Below are 11,138 nucleotides of genomic sequence, written 5' to 3' on the forward strand. Positions count from 1 at the left end.
CACACACTCACCGCAAGAGAGAGATGGAGGGCAGAGCACAGCCATGTGCTGGATTCTCCAATTCTACCTGGAAGTTTAAACCCATTTCGATTCCTCCACCGAGCAATGATCGGCCCAAATTCTCCCCAGAAGACGTAGCAAAGGTGACTGAATTGAGACGGGACCACAAATATAAGTTCAGCACATCTACACAGCGCTAAAAACGCAGAGGCGAGAGGAAGAAAACGGTGAAAATAATCTTGGTTGTGAGTGAGATAAAAGAAAACCCAAGGGGCTTGTAAAAACATCTCTTAAGAACAAGGCTGAATAGGTTTATGTTCAGCCCAGAGGTCAAAGAGGCTCAATCCCGGATGAGCATAAACAAGTATGAATTTTGCCTCAGGAGAGAAACGGCCCTCGAACACGCAACGCAGTGTGAGGGACATTGAACATAGATGGGCTTCCCCGTTGTGCACAAACTGGGACATTTCATGCACTTCAGGTCAGGCCACACTCTTCAAGTGCCAAACACGCAATGATACTCAACGAAGAGCTGCATAATTATGCAATCATATATCTGTCACAATATTAAGCAGAGTCAGATTTAACACTATTCTTTAGTCTTAAATGGCTTTACAACATGAAAACTAGGCTACTTACACAACTAGAAAGTGTCATTGTTAAATTCTCTACTTGTTTTAACTTATCTACTTTATTTACTGTGTTGTATTGTTATATCATGTGATTTTGATCTCTTTTTACTGTCAAGTGTCTTTGAGGACTAAGAAAAGCACTGTATAAATATTATTGTAGAATTTAGCAGTATTTAATCATCTAATTTTTTTTAATATTACGCCTTTGAAAACATGTTTTCCCATATTGTACGACAGTGTCACATCCATATTCTGTATCTGTTGGTTCCAACACTAGTGAAATATTTATAGCCAAGATGTCATTGTTTTATGGCTGCACCATCACCATCAAACAAAAAATATCTAGATGTCTTGTCCATCACTTCATACACATTTCCCTGTAATGTGGACATATTTGGTATTTTCTGAAACTTTGGGATCTCCACTAGAATTTACGGCATAGTTAAAAAGACTAAAGGAAAAAATCTTAACGTGCAGAGACTCAAATGGAAACTGTGGTGAGTAAATACTTCATGTGACTTAAGCATGTTCTCCTTTTCCTCCTCCAGACCAGGGCTCAGTCACGAACATCATTACAAAACCTTGTGATCAAGTTATTATTACAGTTGGACCGGTGGTATTTCAGCAGGAAATAGATGAGGAGCGCTCGAGTCTGAAATTAACACCTGCCAACTGCCAAATGCAGGTACCACTTGTCTTTGGGGGATCCATCTACCACAGTGACCATCAACTTTTCCCCAAACTTTATCCCCGCTCGCTGACCATGAGCCAATCAAATCAAAGCAAAGCCCTGTTATCAACAGGCCGATTTAACACAATAAATAAAGCAGGCAGCCCTGTGAGCTGCAGCTGTGCACAGGACGCTGCGGTGTGACGGCTGAGTGACTGAATTAGGACAGTAAAGTAGGACATGTACAACACAACTCCTACTGAGCTGGACACGGAGCCTCGCTGCACACTGGGACACTCACCTTCTAATATGGTGGATTTCAGAGCTGTTTCTGTGTGTGTGTGTGTGTGTGTGTGTGTGTGTGTGTGTATTTTTGCTTGCTTGTGGGTGCAATGATAAAGTCGGGTGTCACCTGAGGACAGAAAATGTCAAACACAGGCAGCATGTGATCTGCGTTACCAGAAAATAAGGATGTTGATTCACTACCTGCATTTATCCCTGTGTCACCTGAGCATTTTCTTTTTTAGCTAGAGGTGTGAAACACACACTCACAGAGCTGTTGCCAGCAGCTGAAAACCTCTTTAGAGCACGTTGGCCTTTTGCTGAAAGATGAGATACTTTTGAGTTGTGACACAGCAAAGTGAGCGCTACATCAGGGCTCCAGACTAGCTTTTTTTAATCACCGTCCCAAAGCCTTCCTAAAAAAAAAAAAAATTAACTGCTCCGAAGTCAGCGTAAACTCAAAAAGTTCAACCGTATAATTGTTAGTGGTTATTGGCATAAAAAGCTCGACTCAAAGGGTTCAAATTCGTCTCATCCCCTTTCTCCGTCCTGTCTTTCCTGTCTTTCTCCACTGTGGCTGAAGTTGTTAGTTAGAAGTAGTGCTCGGAGATTAACGGGGGAAGGTTCGCTGAACAACACTACAACGGAGAAAAAGGCGGTTGCGGGGAAACACAAAGAGGCTGTGAGATAAAAGCAAAGCAAACAGACTTGAACACAAATGAACTGTCACAGAGAGACCACACCAGAGCGCAGGCCGGGGTGGCGTGGCGCCCCGCTCGGTGGTGGCAGAGAGCCGGCTGGGAGTTATAGGGAAAAGGCAAGCCCACAATTTCCGTCCCTAGCCTGGCAGCCAAACTCACCATCCCACCTCTTCTACATTTGCATGGTAACCTGGCCGTGGAAGCCCTGCAGAGCAGTGGTCGGGACAAGCTAGCAAAATAAGGTACCTGGGGTTGTTGGTTGGTGTTACACTGAAATAATTTCAAGTTATTGCTTTAATGCTTTATTCTGTCGGAAATTTTATTTTTGTGTTAAAAAGCACTCTTAGTTAAAAGCCACAACAATATAAATCAAACATCAGCAGGAAAAATGATACAAGATCAGTACACACATTGCTTTTTAAATCTTACATCTGTCTATCTGTCTGCTTATATGTCAACACATCCCTAAGAGAGCCTTTACAACACCAACCAAAAAAGACACAGCAGTATCCTATTGCAACAAAGGAAGACCCCAAATTAAAATGAAGTGCCTCTGCCATATTACAGAACATTTTGTCCAACCGTTCAGATGGTTAGCCAATCACCTGTGCCGTCGGACAAACACTTAAACCATTTCTTCCATATTGTTCTATTTTATTCTCCTGTCTTGCTGGCTTCCTGTGTCCCTGTCTTAATAAACATCAGCATCACAATGCCATTTCAGTTAGTTTTCATTTTTTCCTAAAGTCTACTTTTAAGCCGACTTAATAAGAGTGCATCCCACTTGTTAAGGCTGCGTCCTGACTGCTGCATGTTGTCCCCTCTCTCTCCCCTGCCCTTCCTGTATGAAGCAGAAATGCCAAAACATAAACATAATTAAAACAGTCTCTTTTTTATTTTATTTTTTACCTAAGATGTTTTTCCACACCTAGTTTCAGTTTAGTTTCGGTTGACTCTGATAACCTTGGTGCTGTTGAACCCTCCATCTGGGTCTAGGATGATGCCAGGTGTGTGTGTGATGGCTGCACCTGTGTGTCCACACCCTGCAGAGCTGAGCAACGCTTCTATCAATACTGACGTCCCTGACTCTTCTCATGAGCCCAGCTACGATGTGTTTTAAGGTGGACTGGAGCCTTGTTTTCTGCCGGTCTGGAGGCTGGAAATGACAGCCACGCAGAGAGGGAGGATTCCTCCACAAGGCTACGGCCGCTGTGTGAGTCACATCATCATGAGCAGACAGCAGCGATGACTCAGGTCTCATTATGATCTGGCCAAGCTGCATGAGAATAGAAAAGTGAGGATGGAAGCTTCATTCTCCTTGTCAAAATTTCTGCCCATCAAAAAGCAAAGTGAAATGTGGAGAAATAGTTTTTTCAGTGAGTATCTCGCAGTAACACATTGCACAACGTGAGCTAAGCCTCGCTACTCGTAAGACTATCTTTCCCTGTTTACTATCTTAAAGGCAGAGCTAATCTCAAATGCTCAATGTTTCGAAGAGTACGACTCAAAGAAAAGCAGTGATTTTAAGCTTTTAATCACAGCCCAGGGCCTCTCCGCATTCAATTTCTAATTGCATGAAAATTCATCCAGAATCACAGGTCAGATTAGGAGGTAAGGTGGTTTAGAGGTTGACTCTCCTTCAAGTGGGAGGTCACAAGTTTGATCCCCACAGCAGCCAGCAAGGATGTTTACATGCAATATTCTCATTACTGGCAGTAATCAGCTTAAACCAATGATTTGATTACATTTACATGGTTCAAAGCAATGCAATGTCCCTAATAACCCAGTTTACATGGCTTCTCTTAATCTCTTTACCACTCGTGACTCAGGTTTGCTTTGGAAATATATTCCAGTTACTATGTCCGGTGACCTCTGACATGCACAGTTTAGGAAAAAAAAATCTGATAAAAGTTTCAATGCGTCAATAAATCCAAAGGTTGAGCAGGAATTTAAGTATGTGAATCAAGTGTAATACTTTTGTAAAATTTTTTGGGGGGCATTTCTGCTTTATTAAATTTTTAGATACAACAGAGTGACAGGAAACGCGGTGGAGAAACCACTGCTTATCAGCATGGCAGACCTCAGTCCAAACTAATCATGTAATATGCAACCAATCAACATTTTTATTTTAACAAAAGTGCCAGGAACCATTCTTAGATTTTAGGCAGCGCTCAGACAGAATCCGACAACCCGGCGATTTGCTGCACTGTCTAATCGCCGCCTAACGTGATTGGCCATGTGATTGGAAAAAGCTGAATTTGGCTCAACTTCTCACCGGATGGCCACTGCGTTTTTTTTGCCGGATCACCCTGCCAGTTCATTCACACACAGTCTGGCAGTTGGACTCTCTCTGAATGAGCCCTGAGTTGGATTCTTAGTTTGTCAGGGCCTTGGGCGATTTAATATGGAATAGCGCTAATCTCCAGTGTAGCTGACTTCCGAGTTGATGCTCTTAACTAAAGTATTTTTTTTTAACTTATAATTTGCACTCTTTAAATCAACACAACTCTCTGCAGTGCAGTGCTGTTGCCAGGAAGAAGCTGCCACTTATTTGGGCAGCTGCGATGAGGCTCTCGCACATCGGAAGTGGTGCTCTGCGGGCCTGATGAAGGTGGACACTCAAGTTAATTGGCTGAGAAACTCTCCAGGGACTTGGCGTGCCCACGCTCCTCAATAACATAACAAACCCTCCTCTGCGCCGGCCGTCGCAAGAAAGCACGCTTAGCAGAACCTTTTCATCGCCAGGCAGGTGAAAATTAAAGGCGGGTCTGTTTATGTTTAGCTTTGTTCGAGCAGCAGAGCTCCACTGAAGAATGAACGCCGACACAATAGAGTGAAATATGCAAATAATATTGTTTCAGAGGAAAAGAAAAACCAGGCTGTTTTCATGTGTATGCACTGACTGACCTTTTTTCAAACAGTAATAAATAAGTAAATAAAAGTTCAGACCTTGGAAGCTCACAATCCTATAAACCAACAGACATCAGTTTAACCTTACTTGTGTGCCGGCTTTGTCCTACACCAGCTATTTTTCAAAGTGGGGCCCGGGGACGCCCAGGGGGCCATCAGGGGCTTCCAGGGGATTCTCAGCAAAATGAAGAAAAGTTTAATTTAACTGTAATTTTATTCACTGGAAATTAAGATACAAAAATGTATGAGGGATATATTTGAAGACTGTTAGAATCTCAACACTTTGAATCTTGTCGGTGTTTAAGCATAACGTGAAGACTTTAACACTTAAAACAAACAAAAATATCTTTTCATATTGGGGTCTTGAGGGCTAAATCACTTCAAATGAAGATCCACAGTTTAATGAAAGTCAACTTGGGGGACAGGAACATGAAAAAAATCTGAAAACCCTCATCCTAAACCACTGGATAAACCTGGCACAAAAAAAACATTCGAGGCAACCATCTCAGTTCGAGCACATCTGGCGTTTGTCACAGCAAATACATCCAATCACCCAAACCACAGCCAGTGGCCTAAGTGTCCCAGCTGGGAAGATTACTCTGCACTGATGCACTGCCCCGGCACTTCAATAACTCTTTATGAGCAACAAAATATTTCTAATGACTCCCGACAGCGGTGGAGTTGCAGAGCAGACCGACGGTGGGTCTGCAGAAAGAGATGAGCTTTTTAAGGGGCTTTTTTTTTTTTGAGGATCTAATGTTGGGAGTGACATTTCATTTATTGCCTCAGCAGCCTTTTGAGACTGTAGGCTAACTGTGACCAAGGGCTAATCAAAAAAAAACTTGATTTGACTAGCGATTTACAAATTGGGTGATCAACCTTAACTGTCCAAACGCCACAAATACAAAAATACACCGTAAATTGTGACAGTGCAGGCCGGTGTTTCGGTGTTTTTACTGCTGTGTGCGTCACATAACGTCACATAATGTTGCTGCGTGTCTCTGTATGTGATTGCCCAACAGAAATATCTGCAGTGTGGAGCTGTTTCATGGTTTCTGATGCAAAACAGCAGTAAAGCAATTTGAAAAGGCCTGCTCTCCTGCATTATTTCATTTACAGCACTTCACGCAGTTCATCATCACAGGACTACTCTGCTCCACTGAATGTACCACCTGACAGCATGACGCCCCAATCAGCATGCAGATTTCACCAAAACAACAGCGAATAACTGGACAAAACTTCCCAAGCGCTATCTGTGGCCGCAACAAAGCAAAAGATATTAATGTAAAAACTATGGAATTTATCACCTTGGATGACCAACTGCTTTGTGTAGTGGAGGACGCTGGATTTTGTTGGGTAGTAGAACAAGTGGAGGAGACACTGTCTCTTTTAGGTGATATTTCACAGATGTGTGTCAACCCGACGTGTAACTTTGCTGTGTGTAACATTCATGAGTTCCTGGCTGCAGGTTTTTATCACACTAGAGCTGGGAAACTGATTGTTAATTATCAAGAAGAATCCTTGGGAAAATCTGTTGAATTTATAGAGACAGATATGAATTTTGTAATAAATGAAAAATATCCCAAGAATATTCTTTTCATCACAAGTAAGACACCATGTCAACAGCACCGGTGAGCAGAGGACTGTTATTCTTTGGGAACCTTATGTGCGTAATGATGTAGCCCGAACTTCTGCATTTTGTCAAACACATTCACACAGGGTAAGGAAACTAAAATTACACAAAGGCTCCTAGATCAAGATTTCCACAACGTGTCACTTACTGATTTAGCAAAGCAAAACTTGAAGCTGACTTCAAAAACACGTAGAGAATATTGTGACTACTTTCTCCACTTTCCGTAGCAGGAGAAATAAATTCCAGACCAAAAAAAAAAAAAAAAAAAAATTACAGCTGACATTACCAGGGTGTAAGAGAATCGATGTTGTGCTTTGTGTGTTGTTGGGAGTCAATTTGTGGAGTGTCAATCAGTCCATTAGACCTGCACTGGAGAGCTGTGCACCCATGCAAACAAGATGTAGGCAGCTCTGAAGTGAACTGATGAGAGTTTGATCAGAATTTATGTACAAAATTGTACAGAAAACTAGGATGCATGTGGACCGAGCTCTGCTTTAACCTCTCATTTCTATCATAGAGCTGCTGGTGGTTTTACTACAGAGCTCCCAGGCGTCACTCTGTGTTTCTGTATGAATGTCAACTGAAGGTGGTGTTGGAAAAAAAAAAAAAAACATTCATGCTCAGCGAACCGTTCAGAAAACATCAAGGCTAAGAAAAGTATCAGTCATACCTGCTAATCACAGCTCGTCCTAACCCACATTTCTTTATCTCTCACATGCGAAACAAAAGCAAAAATAGTAAACATGAGCTGCCGTAGAAACAAGACAACACCCTTCAGTGCTGTGAGACAGAGGGTGGAGACAGGTCTGGACTCTGGTATGCGCACAGCTATTGTTTAGAAAATGATGGATCGAAGTATTTATGCTAAAAATGGAGATATTAACACCCTTCATCCCTTCCAAATCCTCTGTGCAGGAGGGGGAGTCGAACCACTCAGTCACCTTGTTATCCAGCGAGCGTTTGATGAATTTACAGATTCTCTCCACATATTAATCCTCTGACTTCTCAGCCGTGGCACTTGGCATAATTGATTGACTTTCGTTAGCATAGCCGACGCCCTCTTTCTGTCTGAGGCATGAGTAATTGTGAATCGCACTGTAAATATGCAGTCTGGCAATCTTCTCTCCCCGGCCAAACATCTCCACAAATGCTTTCAGATGAATAACAACGGCATGTGACCCGTGTGGCCATATGTGAAGGGGAGCTGATGTGAAAATCTAAACCTACATCCCACTAATATTGGACATATTGGATTACTTGTTCTCTACACACAGAAAGATAATGGTTCTACAAAGACTGTGTGGGTCTGTGATGAGCCATCAACTACTAAAAAGCCACTTTATTAAGTGGATGGTTCCTCATTTAGGAGAGAAATAAATCATTTGAAACCATTTCTTCATTGAAGCATTTGGCTCCACCAACGACTATTTTGAAAAAAGCTTTTAAGAGAACTATTTTGGGTTAAAATATTTTAACCTAAAAGGCTGCTGAGGAACCATTTCTGGTCCCTCAATCAATTTGTTGATGGGTCTTTGAAGCTCATTTGATGTTTTTTTGGGGGAAAAAAAACACTTAGAAATGGTTCTTTTAAGAACCATGGTCTTGAAATAGGTAATTTGTGGAACTAGAGAAGGTTCTAGGCTCCAGTTGGCACCTTTATTTTTCAGTGTGTGCATCGTCATATCCCTTCATGTTTCACTTTCGCTGCAGGCACTGTAATCATTGTTTTCCATGTTTTTGCCGGCGCTATTTCTGGTTTCCCTGTATGATTGCCTCTTTAATCCTCATGTACCCAGACTGGTGTGGAACGTAATAAATAAACAACACAAAGCCACAGCAAATGTACACAAAGTTCAGCTACAAGTACTTCTGGTAGAGAAATGGTTAACCCTCGTCATCCCCTATGACCTGTGAAACTATATAAAAGTATTCATGGCTCTTTGCCTTTGTAGGTCAGTATGGTTGTGATGCTGCTGTTCCAAAACCCGAATCTGAATTCAAATGAAGCTCTGTATTTACCAGACCAAAGTTCAAACTACAAGCTTGAGAAAGGACAAAACAAGATCCCTTCATTTGCCTGTCAAATGCCCTGTTTGTCCATGTGGCCCTTGACTGCCAGGCTCACTGGTGACACATGGAAAGTCTGGGATTACCCTTTTATACACCATGCAAATGAGCAGAGGATAGAAAATAGAGAAATATGCGATTTGCACACGCAGAGGAAATTCCTGACTGGTGTTTCCATACACTAACTAAAACAACCTGCAGCCAGGTACATAAAAGTGAACCGATAAACAGTCACCATCTATACTGATATCTGCATGTTATGGTTTCAAAGATGCTGCTGTCACGCAACACTACAGCTGCACGACGTGTGAGGCAGGGGAACATGTGCACCTGATCTTTCCATGCAGGATACTCCAGGCATCACGGGGCAACCACAAAATGAATTTTCAGAGCAAGTATCGTGATTTTTTACTCGATTTTGTTTATTACTGAATAGATTTAACGTAAAAATATTGGCAGCATATGAAACTGGGAAGGGGGGGATATCACGCCAAAGTTGGGCTAAATTCTGGGCGTGGGAAAACATGGCATGGCCTTTTCCAGCGGGGCCCCTTGACCTCTGACCTCCAGCTGTGTGAATGAAAATGGGTTCTCTGGGCAGCCACGGCTCTCCCCTTTGCAGACATGCCCACTTCATACTAATCCCATGCAGTTTGGGCCACAAATCATGCAGTCCAAATGTGTTCGTTTGGCCTGTTGTAAAATGGTGTGTTTGTGCAGACTGGGGCCTAAACAGTCTTGGAGTTGCATCAATTGGCTTTGACTGGAAAGCTGAGACTCTTGTGGATTCAATGAGCCACATTTGACTCATGTGTGATGATACTGGCCCCCATAGCAGCCATTTCACTGTAGTCACGCCATTTTTTTTTTTTAAAACTTAACATCACTGTATAAAATGACCTATAGTGACCTCTAGGATAATCACAGCCTCATGAAACTTTACAACCACACACTAGAGGAGAATTCAAAAAAACAAAAAATGCAAAACAATCATAATATCAAATCGCAATACATATCAAATCGGCACCCAAGTATCGTGATAGTATCGAATCGGAAGATAAGCATATCGTCCCAGTCCTAAACACCATTATAACATATTCTTTTGCATATGCTCGCAGGGAAATAATAAACAAACATGCAACACTTACCGCTTGCTGCACAGGACAGAGTGTTTCTGTGTAAGGCTGCAAGTAAGTACAATTTCCCTGTCTTGCTTTTATACCTCAGTATTTATTACTTCCTTACTATTATAGGAAAATTTAAGCATAGCAACAGTGACAGTTAAGCCTTCCTCTAATATTTATCGATCAGAACAGACCATCAGATCACTGCAGCCCTAAATGTGATATCGCCCATATCGCTGCCCTTTGAGATATTAATATCACGCATGTTTACGTTTAGATAACGATATGGTAACGATATACCGTGCAGCCCTGGTGCAAACAGAGATGAGAGGAAGCAGCACCGGAGATGGCTGGTAATCTGAATTGATGGCTCAGGTCTTGCAAGCAGTCTGTAGTCCTACTTATTACATAATCGCAACTGACTGACGCCTGACTGCGGAGTCACTGTTGTCACACAGTGCAATTAGCAATCAAGCTAGTTAGCTTCTGCCCGTGCTCTGCCCACATTAGCGGGCAGGGAGGCGGGCGAGCAAGCGACTCAGCCTCGGTTTTGTTCACATTTCAATGTCGCACTCACCTTCACTTCATCGGGGGAATCTCCCGGCGGGTGGCCGTGACGCTGACCCGGCTCAAGGAGGGCAAAACGCAGGCTGCGAAATCTTCAATGTGTCGCCGGGTGATCCGCTGGAGGATGACGCCGAGACGTTAATTTAGCCCCGGACTGTTCGCTACAAGTATCAGTTGGCGTCCTCTTTTGGGGGCCAAACGGCGTCAGCGGCTCCGGAAACTGTTGGGCAAGTTAAATAAAATCCATAATTTCTGGTCTGGTTTCCCCTCACTCTTTAGCAAGATAATTCAGTCCGCTCGGTGAAACCAGTCCGCACGGCTCAGTCGGCTGTTAATGTGGACCGCTGTCAAGGCAACCGGAATCCAGCGCACTTCCGGTTGACGTTTTCAAAATAAAGCTCAACATCCTGGGAGTCTTTCTTGATACTAATGTATAGGTCATTAGTCCAGTAATTTTAGGCCAAAACTGGAGTCAACCTAGGACAAATTGCAAGAGAAGCAAACTCAACTGATTTTGTATCCTCAGTTTGTCCTGAGTGAGGGGAAAAAAGT

At 42.7% G+C, this 11,138-nt stretch overlaps 1 protein-coding gene across 4 annotated transcripts in view; it reads right to left on the reverse strand.

Annotated features, from left to right (window-relative positions):
- The window catches only part of osbpl8 (oxysterol binding protein-like 8), a 119,532-nt gene extending 108,606 nt beyond the window's left edge, over positions 1-10,926 (reverse strand). For all 4 annotated transcript variants that reach the window (XM_030045466.1, XM_030045464.1, XM_030045465.1 and 1 more), the window contains exon 1: positions 10,597-10,926. The gene's annotated coding sequence lies outside the window, so the exon portion shown is untranslated. The remainder of the gene's footprint in view (positions 1-10,596) is intronic.
- Between the last annotated feature and the right edge of the window lie 212 nt (positions 10,927-11,138).

This window comes from Myripristis murdjan, chromosome 23 (genome assembly GCF_902150065.1).
Source record: "Myripristis murdjan chromosome 23, fMyrMur1.1, whole genome shotgun sequence".
In the NCBI taxonomy this organism is placed as follows: domain Eukaryota; kingdom Metazoa; phylum Chordata; class Actinopteri; order Holocentriformes; family Holocentridae; genus Myripristis; species Myripristis murdjan.